Raw genomic sequence first — 27355 nt, 5'->3', positions numbered from 1 at the left:
TTAAATACACATTTAGAAGGTACTGTTACGTTTCGGGCGAATCGACGGACGAGCAAGCGGCGACACCGAAGGTTGTCTGGAACGCCTTTATTCCAACTTGGCAGACGGGCAGGAAAGAGCGGCGCAGCGCTCTGCCGTGGCGTTTGTATAGCATCCCCAAACGCCGGCGCGCGTCCCACTCGGCTCGCCTAGAACGCCGGCACGCGTCCCACTCGGCTGGTCCAGAACGCCGGCGCGCGTCTCACTCCCCTGGCCCAGAACGCCGGCGCGCGTCTCACTCGGCTCGCACAGAACGTAACAGTACCCAAAACGTTTTGCAAGTTTGGCGGTGCTACAATTAAAAGCTACAAAAGAGGACGAATGGAAAAAATTATTCATCTCTTACCCTGGAATGCTCAGAAGGGACGAAGTTTTTCCGTGGAATGGCACGTATCCATGATTGCTGCAGCGCTTTATCTTGCGGGAACTTAAACACATGAACCTTTGGTCCCGTTTTATAGTTACCTCGGCACTGAGGCACACAACATTTGTTCGGCATTTTTGCGTTAATGTCGAAGCGTCATCACAGCACTCGCGCACAGAAGAAGTAGACGGCAGCCAAATAAGCCGTGAACACACCATCGGACACGAAAGGCGACTGACCGCTCCTGCCGGAGCCACGTGCAGTGGCTTCCCGGTTCCCGTCTAGGAATTCAATGAAGGCATGCTTGGGGCAGACCGTTTTCTCGCGTCCCGTCGCGACTTCCACGGCTACGGTGCCTCGATGCGCGCCCGCTCTAGAGGAGCAGAGCCGCGTCGCGACACCGGCCTCATCCTTGTGACGTTGCTGTGACGTCAGCTCTCAGCGCAGAGGCCTTAAGTTCGTCTAGGTGGTGGTTTAGGTGTCCACCGACAAATGAGAGACAGATACATTTCCTTTCCTCAAAAACCAATTTACTGACGAGCGAGGCGTAGAACCGAATGGGCGATGGCGTTCTATGGACTCCTTGGCAGCGTTGCAAGACGCTGTCGCGTTCCACTCTTAGGGGCATCACTGACCACACTTTAGGTCAAAAAAGTGCCCCCCTGAATTTTGTGAGACAGTTACTGCGTAATTCCCTTTCCTCAAATACAGTTTTCATTTTCTTCATTACGGCTCCTCTTTATCTATCTTCTTTCACTCCCACTTCCTCCCTTCCTCTACGGTGCGGTTCAGGTGTCCACCGAGATGACAGAGAATTACTGCGCCATTTCCTTTCCTCAAAAAGGGTTGCGTTCAAAGGGCAAGGCATCGCGCTGAACGGGTGGTGTTCCGTGGACTCCCTGGCAGCGCTACAACGCGCTGTCGCGTTCCACTCCTAAAGGCGAAGCTTAAGCGTCATTAATTAGCAGTTAATAAGTATTCAGGAATTAATCAGTAATTAACCATTAATTAGTGATTTGTCATCACTTAGTAATTAGTACTCAATTATATGTGACGCCACCGGTGCCACAGAAACAGCGAAGGTGGTGCGGAAAACGCTTCCGCCTCTACCCACTTTAGACAGTCAAAGTGCGCCCTGAATTTTTCTTGCTTCAACGGCTTGTAGTTAACATTGCCTTTACTAGATGGCGCCACTATTTTACGTTTCTATTTTATTTTTTTCCAATTTCGGGGTAATTTTGCAGACGAAAATGAACGCTGCACTAATAATTCGTTTAACAAACTCGGAAATATTATACTTTGGCAAGTTAGCGGCAATGTCAACCATTTTAAAAAGAGCGTTGGCATCCATGTCAAACAGATGGCGTTTAGCGTTTTCAAAACGCTACACTAAAACTGTCTGTGGAGATAAGTTGCTTGCGGCAGGCTAACGTAATTTCCCTTAGGTCCGCTATCACGCTAACGCTATACTAAAACTCTCTAATGTCATCTCGGTGGACACCCGAACCGCACCGTACAGGAAGGGAGGAACGCCACCACCCGTTCAGCGCGATGCCTTGCCATTTGAACGCAAGGTTTTTTGAGGAAAGGAAATGGCGCAGTAATTCTCTGCCATCTCGGTGGACACCCGAACCGCACCGTAATGGAAGGGAGGAACGCCACCACCCGTTAGGCGCGATGCCTTGCCCTTTGAACGCAACGCTTCTCGCCCGGGCCCCTGTGCGCCTGCGCGGCTTTGCTTCGATGCGCGAAGCCCCTAAGAGATCACGTTTGACAACGAAGTGTATCGTGGCATTTATGTGCTTTTTTCCTTTTTCCTTTTTTCCTAGCCGCCGCGGTGGCTCAGCTGCTATGGTGCTCGGCTGCTGACCCAAAAGACGCGGGTTCGATCCCGGCCGCGGCGGCTAGAATTTCTTTGGAGGAGAAATTCTAGAGGCCCGTGTACTGTGCGATGTCAGTGCACGTTAAAGAACCCCAGGTGGTCGAAATTTCCGGAGCCCTCCACTACGGCGTCTCTCATAGCCTTAGTCGCTTTGGGACGTTAAACCCCATAAACCAAAACCAAAACCAAACCTTTGAACGCAGCGCTTATCCCCCGGGCCCCTGTGCGCCTGAGCGGCTTTGCTTCGATGCGCGAAGCCCCTAAGAGATCACGTATGACAACGAAGTGTATCGTGGCATTTATGTGCTTTTTGCACGCGTTATTACAAATCGAAAATTATAATTCCGTGCATTATCAAACGCACAGAGACTGATATCTTGATAAACATTGAGAAGGCACTGGCAGCAGTTATTTTTTGTGACTCCTTTGGAGACCAACCGGCGCTTGCATGCCGGTCGCGTAGGAGGGCTTACAGAGTCTCGTTAAATCTCGTTAAGTCTCGTACGGTGCCCGGATGTTCTCGTTTCAGAGCCCGGATGACTGGAATTCAGTGCCCGGATGAGTGGATTTCAATGCCCGGATGAGTGGATTTCAATGCCCGGATGAGTGGATTTCAGTGCCCGGATGATTGCTCTCGGCCTCGGCGTGACGTCACCACACTGCCGACAACGGGGGCTAAAAGCATTTCATGCTTAAAACACAGATAACAGAAAATAAAACACATAAGGAGAGAGTATTTTTCACAGAAAAGGGTGCAATTTTATACATATTAAGTAATATGTTCATACAAATGCTGTTACATGCAGTGAGTTGTCTGTTGTACTTGAATAATTATGATATAATTATCTATTTAATTATCGCGCAACTGTTCTTCTACCAAAGTTACAAATTTCTGCAAAGATGTATTAGTAGCAATAGAGGGGTTCAAACTATTCCATTCTGTTATGGCAAGCGGGAAAAATGAATATCTGAAACAGTCGGTTCGGAATGCGTACTCTTTAAGGGTTAATGGGTGCTTATGCCGGGATGGTCTGGATTCATCTACAGATATATATAACGAAGTATCTATGTTTAATGTGTTATGAACTAACTGGAACAATAATTTTAGTCGTGCTAGTCTGGCGCGTTTCTGTAAAGAAAGAATACATGCTTGATTTAGTAGCTGGGATGGTGAATCACTGCTCCTGTATTTGTTAAAGATAAATCTAATTGCCTTTCTCTGCACTCCTTCTAGTTTGTTAAAGAGCTGTTGTGTGTAGGGAAACCAAATCGTATTTCCATATTCGAGAACTGATCGTATAAATGTGTTATATGCTAACAGTTTGGTCTCCGGTGACGCATGTACAGGCCTGAGGTAAAATGGGTAGACCACAAGAACGGTGCCAGTATCACTGACAGCACACTGTGACAGAGCGGGCAGAGCACTGTCCAGACAAACGCGCAGTGCACCCTCCATTATATGTTGGCCTCTTCGCACACGCGTTTCTCTAGCGTGAGGCTTTTTCGAGAATTAAGACACAAGGAACCGCGCCTGTCACTTCCGCTGTGGTAGGCTTCGTGGGCGAGCGAGTCAGCGCGTGCGAGCCGTTTTATCAGTATACTTCTATTGCAAATCACTAGCGCGAGACGCTTCTGCACGCACATCCAGCTGGTGGTTCTGCGCGACTAAACCCTGAAAATCTGGTGTGGCATAAAATGTTGAAGTAGTATGCCACACCGCAAACTACAGCTCTGTAGTACCAACCGTTTAATTTATATTTCAGTGAGTAGCATTGTAACCCAGTCTAACGGAACCGATTGCTTGCTTAAGACATCGTACAGACCTTAGGGCCAAAGGGGTGCCACTTTTGCAACTTCCGGTAGAGTGTGACTAATCTAGCAGCTCGCGCGCGGAATTAGCCTGCGGCTACTGAAATGAAGACCGGTCTCTGGCGGCATATCTGTTGTCTCGTAGAAGGCTTTTTCTCGGCTGATTTGATAGAAACTGTGCTCCCGTGATAGCCATATGGTAAAGATACTGAACGCACAACAAGGATCTCTTGTATAGGCGGCAATAAATCAGTTAAGGTACGTTTTACAGAGCTGGTGGAAGAAAGTAGAATTGGATGCTATTTAGCGCGCGGTAAAGCACGTCCGTGCACCTGTGATCAGTGGCAACTGTTATACCAAGTCCGCGGAAAAACATTAAAAAGACGAGGGGGCTCATTTTTTCTAATCCCTTTATAATGTGATTTCTGTGTGCCAGACATAACCGCGGACAAAGACAAGAGCAAGAAGTGCAGCATGAGACATTTCAAGCGCGTTTCACTCCGCAATAATCGCAGGACCTCTTGGAGAAACATTTTCTCTGGTAGTGTATTCGGCAGCGCAAGACAGCTACCGTGTGCTCCTGCAAAGAACTACCGAGCTGGCGTACGGGACACTGTAGAACGTCCCGCCACTGACTGTAGCCCTCGAGAGCAGTTTCTTTTTCTAAAGAAAAATATATTGCCAGTGGTTGTGATAACAAAGTCGCGAGGTGAATTGTTTCTTATTAACCAAAATATCCCCTGTGTTAGTTTTCCGTGACACACATGTTTCGCTTCTGTGCATATGGCCTCTCTTTATCGCCGTCGGTACGCGCCCTTATCACTTCCGTTGGAAGTGAAAGTCTTCTTACCTCGACACCTCTTTACTGGCTGTAAAGTGAACGCTGTCGAGAGGGACCTTCATTCTCATCTCCCGCGAACACCGTGCATGCTTCTTTCTATGGTTGCCGCACTGTTCCTTCTGAAGTTTGAAGCCACAGGTAAAGTCAGTAACTAGTTTTGGTTCCCCATCAGCCCTCCGCAACACAGCCCTCTTTGGACCTTACATATGTGTCCTGCATCGAAATAAAATTTCAGTTGTTATTCAGCGCCCGTATGTGTGTTTTGCTCCTTCGTGTTTCGTCCCGTTCCTTGCGCTGTTTATTTCATTATGCAATATCAACTAGCCCGGCATCTTGCACTTCTGATCCCCATCAGCTCTTTGCCAGCCGTCAACATGTGCGTATGTGCGGTAACATAGTCACGTGCCAATGTCCGCCTGATTATTAAATTCATTTATTTTTGGCAATGTCTGCATATTTCTCAGACAAAAAAGGAAGCAATTCCATGCATATCAACTTCGAATATTCTAGAGCCCATATCAGCGAGAAAGCTATGAAAAAGAGATTGAAAGTTATGTTGTTCGTGATTGTTCTATGTTAGAACCCTGGGAACTCAGTCAAAACGTGGGTTTTGTTATTAAACATCAATGGTAAATTTCATTTTTCGTATGTCCTAAAGAGACATTCAGAATATGATAGATGCGTGCTGTATATTTATAATTTTGAAGTGCGCACGAAACCAGCAGTGCGCATTGGGTTTGTGTCAGTTAAACAAGAATATAACAATCTTCATGTCCCAGAGGCTTAGTAGCGAAATGTCTGTTTCCAAACGTGCCTTCTTCCTTGACAACTAAGGTCAAAAGATCGTTAGCACTTTAATCGGTACGCTGACAATATGGACCCTATCAAAACATTTCCGTCTTGTTTCCGTAAACCGCATGACCTAGTCATTATAAAAGTAACACGTAGGAATAAAAGATGAAACTTTGTGCAGGCAGTATATTTTTTTCAATTGAATTTTGTTTACACTACACCTTGAAGAGCCGAGCCCGTACAGCAGTGCTGGCTACTTGCCAATGCAATCGATGATACGATATCAAACAACACAAAATGTTTATGAAGGAAAAAGATTTATTGAACTCAAAGTGACAAACACTAAAATGATGAAGAGCAAGCCACAGACATGGCGAAGCACGTCGACCGTACACCATTCTTTTTTTCAGGCTTACGTGCGCAGTTGTGATAGTAAGTGATAGAAGCAACATTACAAAGTATAAAAAGTGCAAAGAGGAAGTCGGAGATACCGTTGCGCCTTTTCTTGCAGATATATTCTCTGCCAGTGATGACTGATGATTAACAGTGCGGGCTGCGATAGGAGAGTTAAAATTATTTGTTTGGAAGATGTTAGTTCTCAGCTTTGTTCGCCCTCCGAGGATGGAAACAATTCACCCACTTCACCGATTGTGTTCGCCTGTGGCACATGCAACGAACTGTCCTCTGGGAAAAATCGCCTGGAAGAGCAACGGGAGAGCGAGAATCAGCCTAGTCCGCGCGGAAGGTGCCGCTGCGCCTTGTCTCCTTACTCCAGCGATCGCAATTAAGCCGAGGATTGACTCTGCAATAAGCTTTGCCATTCATTTTTCGCATAGATCGCCAACAGTGATGGCTTTAGGCTGAAGCGGACATCGGCCAATGTTTGGCGCTCTTTGGACACACGACTTCATATAAATACAGTGTTTCCAAGCACTTCGTTTCTCTACGCAAAAAATTCGCTGTGGCTAAGCTTGGTTAAGCCCGGTAATTGCGAAAGCACTATCCGTACCTACGCCATGGTTAAGCTGGTAGCATAGCTGGTGGTGGTGCTTGTGGTTAGACTCGTGGTGATGCATCGGTTATCCAATCCAATTTATTGTAATTTAATCTAATTGAATCCAATCCAATCCAGTCTAATCTAATCTAATCCAATCCAATCTAATCCAACCTAATGCAATCAAGGTCAAATGAAGGTCAATGGTGGTCACCGCCGCGGCACGGCATAGGCGTGAAAGAGCAAGTAGTCTTGCTTTCGCAATAAAAAAGTAGTGCGATTACTTAGTCTGCTGTTCATCCAAGAGGCAAATGTGCAATTACAACAGATTGCATGTTGCCGCACCCTATGGGGAAGCTGTCGTGCCTTCTGACCTGCTTGAGAGGGAAGAAGTGTTCGACGCAGCGTTTAAACGGATGCGACGGTTTGCGTCGTTACGGAGGCATCAAGCCATTCGAGTAGGGATATCCGACGTGAAATCAGTAATCGCTGAGTCCTGAAGCGGAAGTTGTGTAGACGCGCCTGTAGTTGCAGGTGCGACACAGAGGGGCACCATTACAGTCGCTGCGCATGGAAGCGAGTCGGCAAATTCTTTGACCAGAGTGTTCACATCTTCGCATTCTCTATCGCTGCCAACTCCCAATGCGTGGCAAAGAACTTTCGCGGGCAACCCATTTCTCCTTTTTCCAACCACCTACGCATGCGTGTGTCTTCTGAAGTTATTTTTCTCTCAGATATAATACAAAGAAAAATTGTCGATCAAAGCTTTATATGCTCCCTCGTCGAACTGGCCGCAGTTCCGGCTGGCTGCAGTGCGCTTCTTTCGCAGCCCTGTAAAAGCTGCTACATGCAACTGAATGACCGCAAGTGGTGTTTGTGTAATGGAATCGTTATTTCCCTCTTCTCAGCCGGCTATCAGGCAGTCTCGCTCAGTGTGCCGCACCTCGTCATTCTTTTCTCTTTTACCTCACACAGGCGATTTGAACCGACATGAACGGACCCACACGAGCAAGTGGGCTTTTCTGTGCCAGGAATGCGGGAGAAGGTTCACACAGCGGACTCATCTCCTCGACCTCCAGCTGGTCCACTCAGGGGAGGAGCCGTTCAAGTGCGTCGACTGCGGGCTACGCTTCATCCGGGGTTGGAGCCAGAACACTCACTGCACAGTGCAGCACGGCGGCAAGTATAGGTCATTTGTCCTCACTCTGGAAGGAAGGACCGCCTTGACAAACGCCTGCAGACGCACCTGCAGGAGAGACCCTAGAGACCCCAGAGTCTGAGGGTTGCATACCCCTCCGGAAGAGATTCCCGCACCACAACCAAGCGAACAAGCACTACAGTGGGAAGTGCAGCCGCCGGTAGCCTCTGTAATGGACGGACAGTGTGAAGAGCTTGTTTAGCTTCACGAATCTGTGACACCATGAGCGTGGGCTTTCACCACGGCTCCGGAAAAAAATCCCTACCCCTAATGCAGCGATTATCAAAGAAGCAGATGTAAGGCCACTCACGAAAAAGGCAGTGCGGGAATTCGCTGGTTTCAAAGCCGATATAGACGCAATAAAGAAAAGCCTACAACAAACAGTGAGGTGAACGCCTGATATTGTTTTCACGGGTACGGGTTAGTAATTTATTAGAACAGACGAATTTTGAACAGACTACAAATTGCGATCCTTGGCTCATAATCTTCCCGTTTTTCTCAACAAATATAAAGACACTGTTGGTTTTAGTCCTAAGCAATTGAGAACCTATTTCGTGCTAATATAATCTATCTATACATATGTTCTTACTTTAAATATCATACTCGCATTTACAAACTGTCTGCCTTCTTGAGCTTTTCCCACTGATTTTATTATTGATCAACTTTTTGTTTTGTTTTCATATCGTGCTACAGTGACGTATGCATTGTATAACGCTTTTGGATGTCGAACTTCTGGAATTTGCTGTTTGCTCCTGCTATGTTGTCTACTGGTTTCCTGGGCCTTTGTCAAGCTGTTTGTACACCTTTTGAACCAGGCGACCATAAACTTGTTGGAAAATAAATTTGATTTGATTTGATTTCAATTGCACAAGAGCTGAAAACAAGTAAAAGCCCTGCGCCGTCGGAGCACTCAGCCGCTTGAGCATATGACGGATGTACAGGCGTGAGGAAAAGTGCACCAACCACGGAAATGGTGTGAGATCTGCCACACATTAATGGAGCGTGCATGTTTCGGGGATAAGCGCCCATTGCCCCCGCCATAATATGGGGGCCAGTTTACCCGAGCATTTCCCTCGTTCACGGCTTTTTCGAGAAGTGAGCCGCCATGAACCCCTTCACTTTTGAGGTTGTAGGCTTTGTGGGCGAGCGAGTAAGTTAGCGCGCCCGTGCTGTTTAATCAGCATATCTCTATTATTGCGAAAACCTTTCTTTGCTCTAGTATGGCGTGGACGGATGTTGTAGGCAAAGGCTGTCCGCAAGAGTGTCCGCACTTGTATGATAATTAAGATAATAAGAAAAGATATTGGGGTCTAGGTGATAATCACATCCAGTCGCCGGCGTCCGAGACGGGGACGCTGCTACTCCGCCACGACGCATTAATAATTCCTGCATGGTATTCAATATACTTTAGGTTATGCGAGTTTCCGCCGGGACACTTCGACGTTTGAAGCTGAATAAAGGCGCATCGATCTAGTCAATGCAGAGTTCTCAAAAACGTATCTTCGAGATATGTACTTATGCCAGCATGAGCAATTTTGAGTATGTTAATTACAGATGTTGCAACCAAGCGAGTAACAAATGTCGTCCGTTTCCGCTAAATTTCCTCCTTGCTTGGCGTGCAGTCGTAGCGCCGTCATGCGGTACCCACTGAAGTCCCACCTAGCAATTTACGGCGCAGGTCCAGCAGATTGCCCTAATGCCGGTTAGCAGATTGCTTTCGCATTTCGGCACGTAAGGAGACTTAAGAGTGCACTGAAGAGGATTCTGAGCTCGTCTTTTTACAAGCGGAAAACGATCTACAGGCTCCGAGAATTTTTAGAAACCTCAAATTATTGGCCTGTGCGGCCAATTTTCCTATTAAACCGGGTTAAACGCAACTGTTTCCGCGTTTATTTTGAACTCACCCTCTAGAGTAACAGGAGTGAATTGACGGTTAGAGTGCTTTTCAGGCAGTCACGTGGCGGCATCACTTTCGCTTTTATTTCGATATTTAGGTTTCCGTACATAAATGGTTTCAGTCGCAGACAAAATAGCCGCAAATTCGACCCATGGAAGTGAAAATACGCGTCGACGCGTGGACTTATTCCTCGTCGTTCTCTGAGCTTCGGTGACGTCTGCGCGTCAATATTGATCGACAGTAGTATGCCTCTGTGATCGGAACGCCGCGAGCGGCAACGCGGTCTGCAAAAGCGAGAAACAGCAGCGGCGCGGCAGTTCCACCTCGCCCGGGCGTCGATAGATGAGAACAGGTCCTCGCTTCTGCGGCGAGCGAATCCGCTTCGCACGCCGGATTTTTGGACAACTGGGAACGCACCTTATGACTGCAAGAAAAGTGTATTTAACATTTAGTTAGGGTTTATAAAACATTTTTGTTATTTGCGCGAAACCGAACGTAGCGATGGTGGCGCCACATGAGCTTGGCGTAAAGCGTGGCCGGCATGGAGCGTTTTTCCGGGCGATTCGTCGGCCTCGACGGCATCAGAAGCGTTTTTTTTTTGCCGCCGTAGTGGACGTTTTTGGTAAATTGTCGGGTTCTGGCGGAACAGAAAAAAACGCCGATGCCGCGCCGGTAAGAGGGCATCGACAGAGGGCCAGTGAGAACAGGAGGGGGCGTCACGTGATTCTGGACGGAGCCACGCCGGCCGAGAGAGACGCGCTCGCGAGCGTCAGCTTGAGATGGCATGGTAGATTGACCCACAAAACTGCGTCGCGCTTGCCGGGAAGACAGGTGTTTGGCTCTCCGAGGGTAGAGAGGCTTGGGTTTCGGGTATCTCGGCCGAAACGGCCGAGCAGCATGTTGACTTTCGGAGTCGCTTTTAGCTGGCCGTGCTGTAGTGCCCCTCAGGGGCACTGTGAAGTTTGCTGAACTTTCCGATGTGTCATCCAGCCTCCAGCACAGTGCACGGAGCGAACATCTACACCTGTCCCCGGTTGAAGCGTTACCGAATTCATGGAACCGCGGACGCACGACGGACGCACCGCGGACGCACGACGCGACGCATGTCGGTGGCTGCTCTATTGTTGCTGGCGGCATCGTCGCCAGAACGCTCGTTCTGTCGCCGGTTTGCCTCCCCACCACAGATACTTTCTAGCGCGCAGCGTTCTGCAGTGCAGTGTTTTAATGCCTGCGGTCGTAGTGTTTGTGGCCAGTGGATGTTTTTTATTCCGAAAGCAATACTGCTCGAGGTTTCCGCTCTTGGCCGCCGTCCCGGAGAATACACCATTGACCTTTAGCGTGACCTATGTGTGACGTCATACCAGCTGTTGAAAAGCGGCCCCCCAACTCGGCTCGTCTCAGTTGTCCCAGCGAATCCTCCACGATATGTCGGATGATGTGTATAAGGTGAAGCTGCAACGATGTGCTGCAGCTAAGAAGCGCCGGCGTGCGCAAGAAGCGGATGAAGAGCGGGAACAACGTTTAGCTAAACGGCGTGCATATTATGCAGCCAGGCGACTGCGTTCAACATCTCTTGATCTGGGTGCCGTTCGTGTAGAGCGGCGGTAGTCACGGCGGAGGTTTCCTACTGTATGCAACCATGCCGTCTACAGGGAAACAGAAGGAGAAAGCAGCTCACATTGCTTTCGCAATTTCCGGGCTTAACCAAGCTATGCCTCTGCCAATTTTTATGCGAAGCATACTACTTTAGCTACCACTTCAGCCCTTCACCGTGATTATGCGCCTCCAAATCACGTGATACATGACGTCACACCACGTGACACGATGACTTCACGACAGTGGAGAAACGGGGGCCCACCTCGCGCCGTCGCTGTGGCTGTGCGCCTTCAAATCACGTGACACGATGATGCCACACCGTGTGACACAATGACGTCACGGCAGTGGAGAAACGGAGGCCCACCTCGCGCCGTCGCTGTGGTTGTGCGCCTCCAAATCACGTGATACATGATGTCACACCACGTGACTTGATGACGTCACGACAGTGGAGAAACGGGGGCCCACCTCGCGCCGTCGCTGTGGTTGTGCGCCTCCAAATTACGCGACACGATGATGCTTCGCATTCTCCAGGCTTAAACAAGTTAAGCCTCAGCCATTTTTTTTTGTAGCATTCTCGCTTCCCTGGGGATTTCTGTGGGGACGCGGGTGTACGGTGGACGATCGGTGCGCGATGCGGCGCCGATGGGTCTGTGAGCGTCCGATGCTTGGAGGGGGCCCATGGTTGGGCTGTGGTTGCCGCTGGACGCTGGACCCCTCAGCGTCAGCTTTCCTTTTTTTTACATAGTCGCAGCCACGCGTCGCGCAGAGGTGCGGGCAGGTCAGCCAACACCTGACAATAAGCTGCTCGATCTGCGCGACAAAAGGACAAGGCGGAGCGCAGGGCGCGACGGACGGACAAGGCAGAATACTGGAACGTCTACAATCGGCTAGACGGAGCGGAAAGACGTCACTCCAACAAGCTCTATCGACGGCAGTGGGCTTCGCTCTGCAACACGATGGAGAAGGATCGCAGCTCGCGGCGGCTCTTCACCACCCTGCGGCGCATCACTACACCTCGGGCGAACCCTCATCCCCTGGCCGCTCTCGCCATCTCGACCGGCCAAACAAACCAACAGCTGGCTGAGCAGTTTGCTGACCGATTTGTGCCACAGCGCCCCGCGAGCAGTGCAGTGACGACATCGGGCCCCAGTTTCGAGTCCAGGGTCTCTTTCCCCGCTCCCGATGACGGCCCGTGCAACGCGCTCTTCACAGCGGCGGAACTGAACGACGCGCTGCGCCAGCGACCACTGCCTCCTGAACATTACGATTAGGACCTGTCCTTTCGCGCGACCAACAACACAAGCCCGACTCCCAGATTGGACCAAGTTCAGGCAAAATTATAACACTGCCACACCAATACATGAACAAGGCTACCAGTCTTGGTCAGAACAATTGGTCTCTAGCGTTCGCTCCTCCGAAACTCAAATTCAGCTCTCAGAGGCGGTTTCTGATGTGGACAACCACCTGCTCCACCTCTGGGAGGCCCGGCATTGCCTCGTCCGTCGGTGGCGTCGGCAGAAGCACAACCGGAAACTTAAAGCTCGCATCGCCGAGCTCACTCAACGAGCGGCTGAGTATGCGGCCCAACTCGCCGACTCCAACTGGGTGGCACGATGCAACACGGCCGCGCGGCAAATGTCCAGCCGGAACACGTGGCGACTTTTTCGCGCCCTAATTGACCCCACGCAAACACGCACGGAAACTCAAAAACACCTCCAAAGAGCCATACACAGCTTTCAGGGCAACACAACTCAGTTGGCGCACAAGCTACGGGACCAGTATTTGTGCACCACCCAGGACCCCCGCGGGCCGGCGTACTCTTATGCAGGTTCTGAGAACGTTGCGCTGAGGGCGGCCCTGGCAAAAATGAAACGTGGCACCGCTCCGGGTCGGGGCAAAATTACAGTCAAATTGTTAGCCAACCTCCCCGACGCGACATACTTGTCGTTACTGAATTACATTAACTCAATCTGGCTTGGGGAAGTACCACTCCCCATCGACTGGAAGACCGCCCTGGTCACCTTCATTACTAAACCTGGAAAGGTCATCAACACGGACAACCTCCGCCCCATCTCTCTGACTTCTTGTGTGGGCAAACTCATGGAGACGATGGTACGCCACAGGCTGTCCGAGTTCATGGAATCCAAACATCTTTTCGCAGACACCATGTTCGGGTTTCGCCCACAGAGATCTACACAGGATGTCCTGCTACAACTCAATCGGGCTGTCTTCGACCCCGTCGAATGCGCTCACAATGACAAGGTCGTACTCGCCTTGGATTTGAAGGGAGCATTCGACAACGTTACCCACGAGATCATTCTCACCCACCTCTCTCAAACTAACTGCGGCAGAAACGCCTTTCAATACATTCGGCAATTTTTGACAGACAGACAATCTTACATTCGAATCCAGGATAAGGAACATGGCCCTTTTCATTTAGGAACCAGGGGTACACCACAGGGCGCGGTGCTCTCTCCCCTTTTATTCAATCTGGCTATGATGCACCTACCGGCCCAGCTGGGCGCTGTCACCGGTGTACAGCATGCGCTGTACGCCGATGACATTACCCTGTGGGCCACACAGGGTTGCCTTGGAGACATTGAGGCCAACCTGCAGGAGGCGGCGACCATAGTGGACGGACCGTTATGCTCGCCGCTGCGGCCTCCAATGCTCCACCCAAAAGTCTGAATTTGTGCACATACGCCCCTCACCAAAGTGCACAGCCGAAATTTCATTGTCTCTTGAGACAGGTCCAATCCCTGAAAACATCGAAGTCCGGGTACTGGGGCTCTTTATACATCAAGACAGACGGTCAGAAACAACATTGGCCAAACTCCGTCAGGTGGGGGACCAGGTGGGCCGCTTAGTCCGCCGGGTTTCTAACAAGCGCGGAGGGTTACGATGTAAGGACGCCTTGCGGCTGGCGCATGCATTTGTAACCAGTCGAATTCTATATTCGACTCCATACCTCCACCTGCGGAAGCAAGACGAGGATTCACTCGAAGTCATCATCCGCAAAATTATTAAGCGGGCTCTGGACCTCCCCGTGACCACCTCCAACAAGCGCCTCCTGGGGCTGGGCATGGTGAACACATTTCGGGAGCTCCGGGAAGCTCACATGACCAACCAATACACACGTCTCTCGAAGACATCGTCGGGTCGCCACCTTCTTGCCCGACTACACATCCAACACACCACTCTCATGGAAGAGCGCGTACGTATTCCATCCCAGTGGAGATGCGCCCTCCACGTGCGCCCTCTTCCCGCGAACATGAACCGTGAGGACCATAATGGCCGGCGCCTGGCGCGGGCGGAAGCCCTGGCCCGCCACTATGGATCGAAACCCGGCGTATTCTACGTGGATGCCTCCGGCCCCCACCATGGGGGATGGTTCACGGCCGCAGTCGTCCACGAATCCAAAACAGTGAACGGCCTTACTTTCCGAGCCCGTGACATAACACACGCGGAGGAGGTCGCCATTGCTTTGGCTGCATCTCATTCCAATTCAAAAACAATTATTTCCGACTCGCGAGGGCCATGTCGGAACGTCGAGCAGGGCTGGGTACCGTATCTAGCCTACCGCATTCTCCAAAACAGCGTCTATACTTTCTTGGGATGGCGTTGCGCACACGAACAAACGTACACAGGAAGAGGCAGAAGACAGAAAGAGCGCAAACTATCAACTAGATTTATTGCTTTCGCAACAGAATATATATGCAGCATACACACGTGCAAAACAGAATAGGGAGAGGGAAAAAACAAGGACAACGGGGAAGGGGATATCAAGTCAGGCCTGAATAGGTCAGCGAAAGCTACGGATAAAATTCCTTTCCCTATCATATAATGTGACCGAGGTATCGCTAATGCAATTTCCGCCTTTTTCCCTGATGTGGAAAGCTTCTAAAAGTTCGCGGGCTATTTTGCTTTTGCTCTTGCCCAGAATCTTGATGTAATTGAGCATCGGCTCACAACCAGAGCATGAAATGCAATGGGCAGGCAAGTTAGCCCCGTCTCTTTTTCTTACAGATAGAGCGTGCTCCCCTGCGCGCTCATTTATGCAGCGTCCAGTTTGGCCGACATACACGCGTCCACACTTGAGCGGGATTTGATACACCACGCCCGTGGCACATTTGACATATTGTTCCGCATGTTTTATTGTACATGCGCTCCGTGGGGCTCCTTCCTCGGCGATCCTGGGGCATAACCCAGCAAGCTTTTTTGGAGCCGAAAAAACCACCGGAACACCATGCCTGTTTGCCACTTTCTTTAAATTGTGGGCGACTTTGTGCATGTAAGGAACCACCGTCGGCTTAGCACTCCGCAAGCGCTCAAGGTCACGGCTATGCTTGCCTTTCTTTGTCCTCTGGAGAAGCTTCTCGGCTACCGCTGTGATGAGCGAGCAGGGGAATCAGGCTGGAAGCAGCCTGGTGATCTGATTATGGAAGCTGGAATGCATTTCATGCTCGCATGATTTGGTTAAGGCTGATTCTATACCGGGGACCCCGCTCACCGGCGTATCGTTTGGGCTCCTGCTCACATGGGCCTTGAGGGAAATGAGGCAGCTGACGCCGCCGCCCGCGCGCTCTCTCACCGGACATTCCCATCCGACCCCGACGATCAGGAACTCGAATTCACTCCAGCTTACTCGTTTAAAGACGTTTCTTTACTTTATCAATCTGGCCATAGTCTTTATCCCCGCCCGTGTAAAGGTCTCTCAAAGGCGGAGGAGCGGCTTCTGCTTCGCCTATATACAAATACTTTGCTGTGCCCGGCAGCTCTAAAACACTTTGACCCTTCTTTCTCTGGTAGCTGTCCGCACTGTGCGGAGAAGTCTTCGGACATCTACCACATGGTGTGGGCCTGCCCCTCCAACCCTGCTATTCCCCCTCACCCCAACCCAACCCGGGAGGACTGGGAGGCGACCCTGCTCGGCTGCTCTGACCTGCAGGCCCAACGGGCCCTGGTCGCGCGAGCCCGGGCAGCGGCCGACGCCACTGGGGTCCCGAACTAGGGACCTCCACCTAGTACTTGTGAGGGCTGGCCCCCTTTGGGTCAGCTCATACCTCACCTCCCGAAGTTTATCTGTAAATAAATGTTTTCCACCACCACCTGCACCCGCCGCTCAGCTCCCGGGCAAGTCGGGGTTACCTACCAGATGCTGCGCAACCTGGACGCGGAACAACGTCAAGTCCTCCTGCGGCCGCTCAACCTGGTGTGGGAACACGGGGTGCTACCTGAGGAGTGGCGCACAGCGGTCGTCTGCCCGATACCGAAGCCAGGCCGCCCACCCACGGAGCTCAGCGGATACCGGCCAGTGGCGCTAACGTTGGCGGCATGCAAGCTGATGGAGCATATGGCGCTCCAACGCCTGCATGCGCGGGCCGCGGAGGCGGACTTGTTCGGCGAGCGTCAGACAGGGTTTCGCGGAATGCGCTGCGCGGCAGATTCAATCGCGGACGTTGTCTCCGCACTCGAGCACGCCGTGGCGGCGCGGCAGGTAGCACTGCTCTTGCTGCTCGACGTGTCGAGTGCGTTTGACAACGTCCACCATGCGGTAATTCTCGCGATGCTGGAAGAGGCGGGCGTGGCCGGTCGTCTGTTGGGTTATGTGCAGGGGTTCCTCAACGCGCCCACTATTCGCGTGCGCGTGGGAGCGGCTCTCTCTCAGCCCCGCCCGGTGGATATAGGCGTGCCGCAGGGGTCGGTGTTGTCTCCGTTCCCGTTCAATGTGGCGATGTCGGCAGTGCCGGGCTGTCTGCCCACAGGCAACCGGCACCGCGTGTACATCTCCATATACGCGGACGACATCGCTCTGTGGTGCTTGGGACCTCCGGGCGAGGCTTGCCGCGTGAGAGACTGCCTCCAGGGGTCCCTTGACGCTATCGGCGACCGATTGCGGGACCTCGGCCTGGCGCTTTGCGCGTAGAAGTCTGCAGCCATGGCCTGCGGAGCTCGCAGATGCGCCCGCCTGGCGCCGCCGACGTTGGCTGGGACGCCGCTGCCGTGGAAGAGCTCCGTGCGGTACCTCGGCCTGGAAATCGACCAGCGCCTCTCCTTCCGCCCCGCGGCGACCAGGGCCTGCCAGCAGATGAAGAGGACTACAGCCACCGTGCACAAGCTCACCGCCCGGGGCCAGGAGATTTGTCAGCAAGCTGCGCTGCGCCTCTACAACGCCGCAGCCTTAGGGGCGATACTCTACGCGCTGCCCCTCGTCACGGTGCGCAAACCATCATGGAAGGCACTGGAGGTGCAGCATCGCAAAGCGCTGCGGACTACCTCTACCCGGAAACTCGCAACAGGCGGGCGCGTGGCCGCTGCAGCTGCAGGCCACGCAGCGCTCGCTGCACCACATCGACCGCCTTCGCCGCGGACCAGACGGCGGGGAACTCCTGCAGCACCTACCTCAATACCCGCGCTCAAGAATGGGCGCGGCACTGCAGGAATATGACCAGCTGACGCGCGCCACGCCCTCCTACAGCCTCTGCTCCCCTGGCCCCTCACGACGGAGGTACAGCGAGAGATCGTCGGCATCGCGGGAAAACGCAGCACACCCCTATGTGCGGTGCAGCAGCTAGCCGGAGCCGTCATCTACGAGCAACTGCGCTATCATCTGCTTGTGGTCACTGACGGCTCCGTGCTGAGCGAAAACTGCTCGCTCGCCGCAGCGGCCGCCATCTCCGCCCTGCAGCTGCACCGCCAGCAAAGAGTGGCTTACCTGGGCTCTTCGACCACGGCGGAGCTACTGCGTCTTCGCCTGGGCTTGGACCTGGTGCTCACGCTTACTCCGCCACCACCCAGGTGTGCTCTGCTGTGTGATTCCCGTGCCGCCCTTAGCCGCCTGTAGACTCCCGGCAGTGGCACCCCGTTGCTTTGCGCGTTACGCGAGCTCATTGAGCGCCTCGCGGAGCGCAGATGCAGTATTCGCGTGCAGTGGGTGCCCGGTCACTGCGGCATCCGCGCCAACGAGCAAGCCGACGAGCTCGCCACCGCCGCACATCAGCTTCCTCCCAGCGACGAACCGCTCGCCCTGGAAGACGTGCGTGCGGTGATCTACGGCCACCTCCGTCAGCAACACCCGGACCCTCGCATCGCGCGAGGAGAGCGCATTTCTCTCGTCGGCGCGCGGGCTTTAGGCGCGCGCTCACTGTCGCGCCTCCAGCGGGCGATGATCATCCGAGTGCGCGTTGGCTGCGTGTGGCTCGGCGAAAGACGGGTGCGCCACGGACCTTCGTCGAGAGACGCGTCCACTGACTGCGGCGCAGTGGAGTCATTGGAGCAAATGCTCCTTAGCTGTACCGCTTCTGCAGTGCCGCGTCGCGAGATGCTCGCGGCCTACAGGGCGCTGGGAATCATCCCGGACAGTTTCGAAGCGCTCCTGTGGCCGCGCGGCAGTGCGCGCACCCGTGACAGAACAATTGTGAGCCTCTGTGCGTTCATCGAGCAGGCAGGCTTGACTTCCCGCTTGCTCTTCGCCAGGTAGTGCACGCGTGACACGAACGCTCCGTGGGTGCTTCCTCGGACGGTATACGCGGCCGGGCGGCCCACCCCGGCCGCTAGTGCATTGTGCCGCGCCCGCGATTAGTCCGAGACAGGACGCTATATACGTGCGCGCTGCTATGTACATAGAGTTTACTTCTTTTGTAAGTGATTGTGCGCAGTGGCCGCTAGCGCGCACTTATTTTCGGACAATGCTTGGACATTAGCGCGCGAGCGGCACGAACTTGATTACTTTTGTATTTCGTAAATATTGTACAAAGCTCTCCCCTGTCGTTTCTTGCGGTCGCTCCCCTCTATTATTGCGAAAGCAATACTACTTGCACTTTCACGCCTTTGTCGTGCCGCGGCGGTGACCACCATTGACCTTCATTTCACCTTGATTGCATTAGATTGGATTAGATTAGATTGGATTGGATTGGATTTGACTGGATTGTATTCGATTGTATTCGATTCGATTAGATTAGATTAGAATAGGTTTTGTTAGATTACATTACATTGGACTGGATTGGAGTGGATTGGATTGCAGTGGATTTAATTGGATTGGAGTGGATTGAATTGGATTGGATTGGTTTGTATTGGATTGTATTGGATTGAATAACCGATGCATCACCACAAGTCTAACCACAAGCACCACCACCAGCTACACTACCAGCTGTACCATGACGTAGGTACGGATATTGCTTTCGCAATTAACGGGCTTAACCAAGCTAAGCCACAGCGAATTTTTACTTCTCCTCACTATCCTCTCCCTTTCCCTTTCATTTCCGCCGGCTGCAGCTCGGGTGCTTAAGATATTAGACAGCAATTGCCGCGGCCGGCAACACTCTTTTGCTTCACTTTTTTATCTTTAAATAAACCACTACCACCATCATCTTCAGTGATTGTTCCCGTGGCATGCGTGTGTCCCGTGTGCACGTGCGCGGGGGGAGAACCGGTGGGGGAGGGCAGAAAATCGGAGTGCAACGAGTTCAGTTCTGTTTGTGTGCGTCCTCGGAACCTCTCCTTTCCCAAGTGTTCGACTGGATGGCATACTCTCCCCAGTTTTTGATTGTCTGACGGAAACTGTATTATTCCTTTCCTTGGGCATTGATTGGAGAGAAGTGTCGCCTGTTTTATTATTGGTTGCTGTCCCTAATTAGGGCGGAGACAGAAGGCTTAAAAACGAAACGCTCCTGGTTAAGGGGGCTGATGTCGTGTAATCAACGGTTCAGTAATGTTGTAAATACTTTCCTCCTTGCGTGTTTCTTCTTCTTGCTTCATGTGTTAATAAATAGTTAACCTTCTTCTCCCGCCGTCGAGTAATGTGATTGTTTGTGAGTCCGAACCATCAATCCATCAAGAAATCCGATTTCATCATCATCAAATGTTTCCTCACATCTCCACTTGAAGGGGAAACTAAAATGGCACGCGTAAACGGCACCGCCATCTAGAGACAAGACGAGAAAGCACATCAACGCTGTGTTGAAGAAATTTTCATCCGTAATTACTCATAGCTAGGAAAAACTGCAAATTGATGAAAATGTAACAAGTGACTGAACGCTAGACAACTGCTTCACCAGGTGTCGTTCTTGCGAGGTATACAAACGGCACTTAGTTAGGCATAAGAGCTTGAAAATTGCCAAATTATCTGAAAAACAGGCGTTAGTTATCACTTATTCCTCTACGCGTGGGCGAGCTGTGTGAAATAAAAGCGAACCGCTACCATTTTTGCGAGCAATCACGTCGAGGAATCCAGCGGTGACATGTATTTATTCCGAAGTGGGTGAGCTGGGCGCCGCCATCCTGTCAACGTATCCCGTAGCGTTTTTCATTTTTTTCGTTTTTTTTATTTTTTGGTTGGCGTTCCTTCTACCTTGAATACTTCCCCCAAACAGACACACTTGTGTAGAATGTTTTCTTTCCAACTCTGGCTGATAATGTAACGGCAAAGCATCACAGAATACAGGTTTGGAGTGGGATATGGCGGCGTTGGAGTACGGTTCTAGCTTTCTATTTACAGGCGTGCCATATAAATTACAAAAATTCGCAGTGGCTTAGCTTGGTTAAGCCCGGTAATTGCGAAAGCAATATCCGTACCTACGCCATGGTTCAGCTGGTAGTGTAGCTGGTGGTGGTGCTTGTGGTTAGACTTGTGGCGATGCATCTGTTATACAATTCAAACCAATGCAATCCAATCCAATGTAATTCAATGTAATCGAATGTAATCTAATCTAATCTAATCCATTCTAATCCAGTCCAGTACAATCCAGTCCAGTCAGGCCGCCGTTCATGTGCACCGCCGTCGCACACGGACGGCGCGAGATCGCGAATACTGCTTTCTAGCGACGTGAGTCGAGCCTAATCTCTTCAGCGTAATGGCACAACCGCGCTCCTAGCGGAGAGCGCAGGAGTTAGCCGCCGGTGGTGGCACCGCCGCGGCTTGCGACGGCGCGAGTCGGTCGCCCTTCTCTTCGGCGTGACGTCACAAAGCACCTGTTGCGCTCCTAGCGGAGAGCGCAGAGGTTAGCCGCCGGTGGTGGCACCGCCGCGGCTTGCGACGGCGCGAGTCGGTCGCCCTTCTCTTCGGCGTGACGTCACAAAGCACCTGTTGCGCTCCTAGCGGAGAGCGCAGAGGTTAGGCGGCGGTGGTGGGACCGCACAGGATTGCGACGGCGAGAGTCGGTCGCCCTTCTCTTTGGCGTGATGTCACACATGACGTCACACAGAGGTCAACTAAAGGTCAATGGTGGCACCGCCGCGCCACGCCAAAGGCTGAAAGTGCAAGTAGTAAAGCTTTAGCTTTAAAAGAGAACCGCTCCCACTGCTGCGCTAATCGCCCTTGCCGTGCTTTTCACCCATACACAGAATGACGGCGCCCTCAGAATGTGCGGCTGGGGCTCCTTCCAGCAAGGAAATTGCGTGCAAGCTTCGTGTGTGCAAAGCATCTGTGCGTTGCGTCCGTGCAGAGCGCAGTATTTTTTTTTGCATACCTCGATTTCAAGAAGCACTTTTGATCTTGTATCTGGAACGCGTGAGAAACCTTCTTACCAGTGAAAAAAAAACTGCCGCAATGATGCTCTCAGTACAGGCCAGCAACCGAAGGCAGTGCGAATGCGCAAACGGCCCGGCGAGACAATTTTATTTTTGCACTTTTATGTGTTATAGGGAAGATGTTCTCGATCGACGCGGATTTCCTTCTGCCGTATTGCATTAAGGGTTACGAAAGCGGTTTTCGGTGCAACTTGCGGTACCCTGAAAACTCCGTTCAGCCTCTCTCATCCGAAAGGGTTCAGCTATGTACTAACTAGTGTATCAGCTACTATGTACTACTACTGCTAATGTTTTGCCCTGAAAAATGTTTAAACTTCAACAATGCCTACCTTATACAGAAATGTCCTCTGAATTCCTTGTGTAAACTTCACTTAGGTTAGACTTGAAGCACCTCATGCACCAATCTTTCAGGTGTAATTGCTTATGCGCGCTGACATTCTATTTCTAATATTTCTTTCAGGAGGAGCCTCTTTTGTCGTCGTGCCTTCTAACCAATGATAGCATGATATTCTTGCATGCTGACAAGGAAGTTTTTCAAGGCTCCCTCCTTGCATGCTTGCAACAGCGGCATCTCTATTTTCATTCGTTGGGTGTTCCAAATCGGATAACCAAAGAGAGCGCGGGTCAAAGAAACAATGTTCTTTCCTACGGGGGACAAGGCGTTGGTTCTCTGCAAACATCGAAAGAAACTTGCCGGACACTTGGCTCCAATTTTTGTACACAATAAAACTACTGTTTGAAATTCGACACTGTAATTTTACTGACGCATTCATTCTTGAACACAAAAGTCTAAATGAGGCTTCCACAGGAGTACTGCATTTCAAAATTGCCTTCTTCACCAAGTAATGTTTACTGCTCTGGGAATCATAAATGCCACCTTATAGTAAGGCAAACTGCTCCAAAAATTTGGTATAAAAGCTACTTAAAAAGAACAGACGCACCCTCCTGAATGTACTATAAAGTCAGCTGCAAAGGAGTATATAACACTTCTATTATTGTCATGCTCATTCCCATGAGAGCTTAACATTTACTAAAAGATCAACTCTTCTCTAGAGAACGATAGCACTTTACTCCTTCTAGCACTGCCCCAATACCTCCCAAACTTAGTAGTTGACTATATATTCCTGTTCTGAGGAGTAGGTAACCACCCCTTCGGGATTGCGCTACATCACGAGCCAGTTACTCCTATCCGGGTGCTTTTCTGTTTATAGTTTAGCACTTAGTTTCGTGTCGGTTCTGCATGCCGTGTAAAGCAACCTACGACTTCCGTTTCATTGTAGTTTAGTTATTCCCATGTAAAAAAGCTACTCAGTGAAATGAATATTCGACAGAGTCTCGTTCAGAGCTGTCGTCTTCTGTGAATATCGAGGCCTTTGCTCGAGAAATATCTGTCACGCCGTAGCACTCAGTTTGCGATAGGGCTTAAAGCGCGAACATTTTGCGCCACACCGGCCTTTCGCGGATTGATAGCGCAGAATAACAGGTAGGATATGCGTGCAACTTAGGTGTGACGAGCTAAACATTTGTACTACAGGAATACTAATAAAAACGCTCGCGTGCGCAAACTCCTTTTCCACCAAAGCCTGCCATATTAGATGTGAGAGGCGGCTCCTAGCGGTTGAATTCTCGAAAACTCCGCACCCGAGAGAAATGCGCGTGCGTAGAAGCGAGCATATTAGACACCTGTAGAATACCGTGTACCGTGTTACCGTTACCGTTACCGCAGTCCCGGGATTCCCCCAACCGCCAGTGAGCACGCGTTGAATGGTTCCGATGCTGCAAGAGTGCGTGCGGCTGCCCGGTACCTGGCGCATTCGAGGCGACCTGAGCATGCGCATTGGTGGTTGTCGGGCTTCTGGTACTCCGGTGACGCTAGCGGTAAAACGGTACATAGTGTGCTAAAGGTGTCTATTATGAAGTGCGCACCGTGCGTTTATATGCACACCTTGCACGCTCCTTCGCAGTGCTTTCTGTACCGTATTTGTGGTCTGCCCATTTTTCCTCAGGCCTGTGCATGCGTCATACATAAAATAGGCAGAGCGCTCAAAAGGCGTAGGAATTCGATACGCTTTCTATTGGTCTAGAATTACTCCCCATACTAGTGAAGAAAATAGCGGGGCGTCACTCCGCCGCTGCATATTTTTTCTTTATTTCGTTCATGTTGGCTTCGCAACCAACGCACTTCAGCACTGCTTCTTAATTGCCGCTTGTTGCGTAGGGGTTCAGTTTGTTCGATGGAACCACGCTGCGATCACAGGTCGTCATCTGCAAAGGGTACCAGAGGCTGCAGTTCCCAGGCTCGTAGTTCTTCGCTTGGCTCTGGTGCGGAAACCTCTTCCGGAGCGGCATGGGAGCTGGTGGGGAGTGTCACCTGCGGGTGCGTCTGCAGGTGTCTGTTAAAGTTGTCCTTCCGGGAAAAGGTTTTTCTGCAGTGAGAACAAAAATGCCTAGACGTGTCTTTAGAAGGGTGCTGTTCACTGCGGTGACGACGGAGGCTGCCAGCGTAGCTGAAACCGCGACTACAGCATGGGCACTCGTACGGCTTCTCCCCTGTGTGGACTACCCGGTGGGCGACGAGATCCTTTCGCTGTTTGAAGTCCTTCCTGCACTCGCCGCACACGAAAGGCCGCTCGCCAGTGTGGATCCGTGCGTGTCTCTTGAAACTGCTTCTATGAGGGCAAAGATAACAGAAGGGGGCGAAGTGGCGCAGTTGATAAGAAAAACTCATCGCTGGCTGAGCGGAGGAAGACTGAAATACCCATTCCATCATACAAACACCACGGCAGGCCGTTCACCTACTTGTATTAGCGCTTACGTGGCTACGGAAGAAGCGTATTGCAGCCAGATGGTGCAGAAGCGACTGCCGTGCAGCAGCATAATAAGTCTTTCATCAGCGCTGACAGACACATTTCTATTCTTTTATATTGCGTATAAGATAAAAGGACAAGATGCGGTGCACACATATACTGGTACTTAGAAACTGCCGATAAATGTCGCGCGCTCAAGTTCACTGCCAATCAGTGCACATTGCACCGCCAGGCAACGCCAACAAGTGAACACACTATTCGCCACTTCGCTGCCATGCGTAGAAACGGGCGCTGCTTAACCACTTTCGTTTCTGGCTGCGGTTTACGGAGTATTCTCGAATCACCTTATTAGTGCAGGTCGATAAGACTGCGCTACGACGTGAACCGTCGCTTCCATAAAAGCGCTCCTTGAATAACGTTCCTTTTGAATGGAGACGAAAGTATATGACTGCTTCGCCATGGAATGCGAAGACGTGCAATCAGATTTAACAGCGCATTTGACTCTTGAACGAAGTGAACACGAAGTTATCGCACTCTCTTCCCTGTGCTTACAGAAGCGAAATGCTTGAAAACACTCGGTGTTACGGCCGTATTAAGGCGAAAACACCTCTAATGGCTCATACTGTCGTCCGTCCGTTAACAAAGCTTGTCACACGCATTTAACTCGGGAAGTAAAAACGATAGAAGGAAACTAATGAACACTTCAGATAGAGAAAAAAAAATGAACCTAGAAGCAAGGTTTGATGACTGTACATTAATTAGTGCACTAACTACAGGCAAATATGTCGAAATTGCGTCGAAAAACACGGACGTCAATACAGCCAGGGGAACAATTCGACGCCACATCCACCGGAAGTCATCAGGGAATTTGGGAAATTGTCACGTAATTGTCGAAAAAACGTCGGATTTGTTTCAAATTAGATAGAAAAATCTGTTCTAAGACAGGCCTTCGGCTCCCGAACTTTGGGCGGCTGGCGTAAGGAAGAAGAGGACGAAGACAGCGGCGCCGATGCTCGTGCGTGTGCGCAGATCGCTGCCGCTGGGACTGATCGCTGCCTCGGGACTGAACCGAGACGTACCGCTAGCCGTTCGCGACGCACCGCCTTCGAAGACGTCCTACACTACAGTGTAATTAAGCGTAACTAACACTAAGATCCCCGAAATATTTATAACTTGGGTATATAGAAAGCCACGGGAATGGTGTGACGTTACATCCGCCGGATGTCGACACGGCATATAGTGTCCTCGGCTTTCGCCTCTAAGCACTTTAGCTGCCAAAGTGTCCTGGCAATTTTTTTTTAAATGTAACCGAGTGTCAAAGAGCGCCAAATATTGGTTGACGTTCGCTTAAGTTTAACGCCACTATTTTTCGCGTCCTATACGAAGAATTGATAGCAAAGTACAATGCAGTGTCAAACCTCGGCTTACTTGCTATCGGTGGAGTAAGTACACAAGGAGCAGCGGTGCCTTCGTTGCTGCATCTTCGGATGCTTGCTCAGCCGGTGCTCATCCAAAGCCTCTTTTCTGGGAAACACGTCGCCGCATGTCTCGCAGGGGAACAACACGTGTGAAGCGGTTGAAGGGGTTCCATTCTCGGAGGGCAAACTCCCGCGAGTAAGAAGATCGAACGGACGACGAATATTCGGCTGCTCTTCCATCACAGCCTGCATGCACTCTCAATGGCCAACGATCCCAGGCGGCACATGCACGACAGAAGGCGCGCAATAGTCGGCACTGCCTCTTTCCTCTCTTTATAATTTTAATGTTTCCTCTATCATATTACTACCAAACGTACACGCGTATACTAGAAAAAGAACCGCAGATGGTCGAAATGCTTTGTCTTATCTATAGTGTCCAATTTTTCACAGTCGTCGTTTTCATTTCCAGACAAAAAATCTATCAACTTATGAACAGTTTGTGTTGTCAGATGTTATCTATTGCATCATCAAAATCCCTTCCCGCGCTGTAACACCTCAGCGCTCCAAGGTGGAATGAAAAGAAAACTCCTGAATGTTTGGTCTTTTATCTGCCGATATCAATTTTTAATGACTATGTGAAAGGGTCTATGCGATCAAGATGGCTGGCCGTTTAGATGTTCCAAACTATCGGGATACCGCTTAAAACTGCTCATTGTAAGAAGAAGATGGGGACAACTCAGCACTCTCGCGCCTCATCGTCGCCGCTGGTGGCTAGAGCGCGAGTCTCTGGCTTAGCCTGCTACTGTGGCTGGCTGCATTCTACAGGTGCTACCTGACTGCTGCCTGCGTTGCTCGCCTTGACCCACCAATAATCCACTATTCACTTGGTGAAGGCGCCACGATCCGCACCTCCGACACCGCCCTGGAACTCCGCAGTCGCACGGTGTCCGTTCCCGTGGCGGTGACAAGTCAGCAGCGCCAGGCCGCGCATCCGCCTGTCGCCTGTTCTTACGCCTTACGTCAGCGAGATTCCACTATCTTCAGTACCAGCTACGGCCAAGGTGTCTAGGACAGGCTTTCAGCGTCCGAACGGGGGATCCGGCAAAATAACTGAGATGATACTCTCAGGCTTAAGCCCGTAATATTCTACTTAACTGATGTTGGCAAAAACGTCCTATTGGAACCGTGATT

The sequence above is a fragment of the Amblyomma mixtum genome, chromosome 9 (genome assembly GCF_055824585.1).
Source record: "Amblyomma mixtum isolate Tamu chromosome 9, ASM5582458v1, whole genome shotgun sequence".
Taxonomy (NCBI): Eukaryota; Metazoa; Arthropoda; class Arachnida; order Ixodida; family Ixodidae; genus Amblyomma; species Amblyomma mixtum.
The sequence above is the reverse complement of the archived record's forward strand: the minus strand, read 5'-3'. Positions refer to the sequence as shown.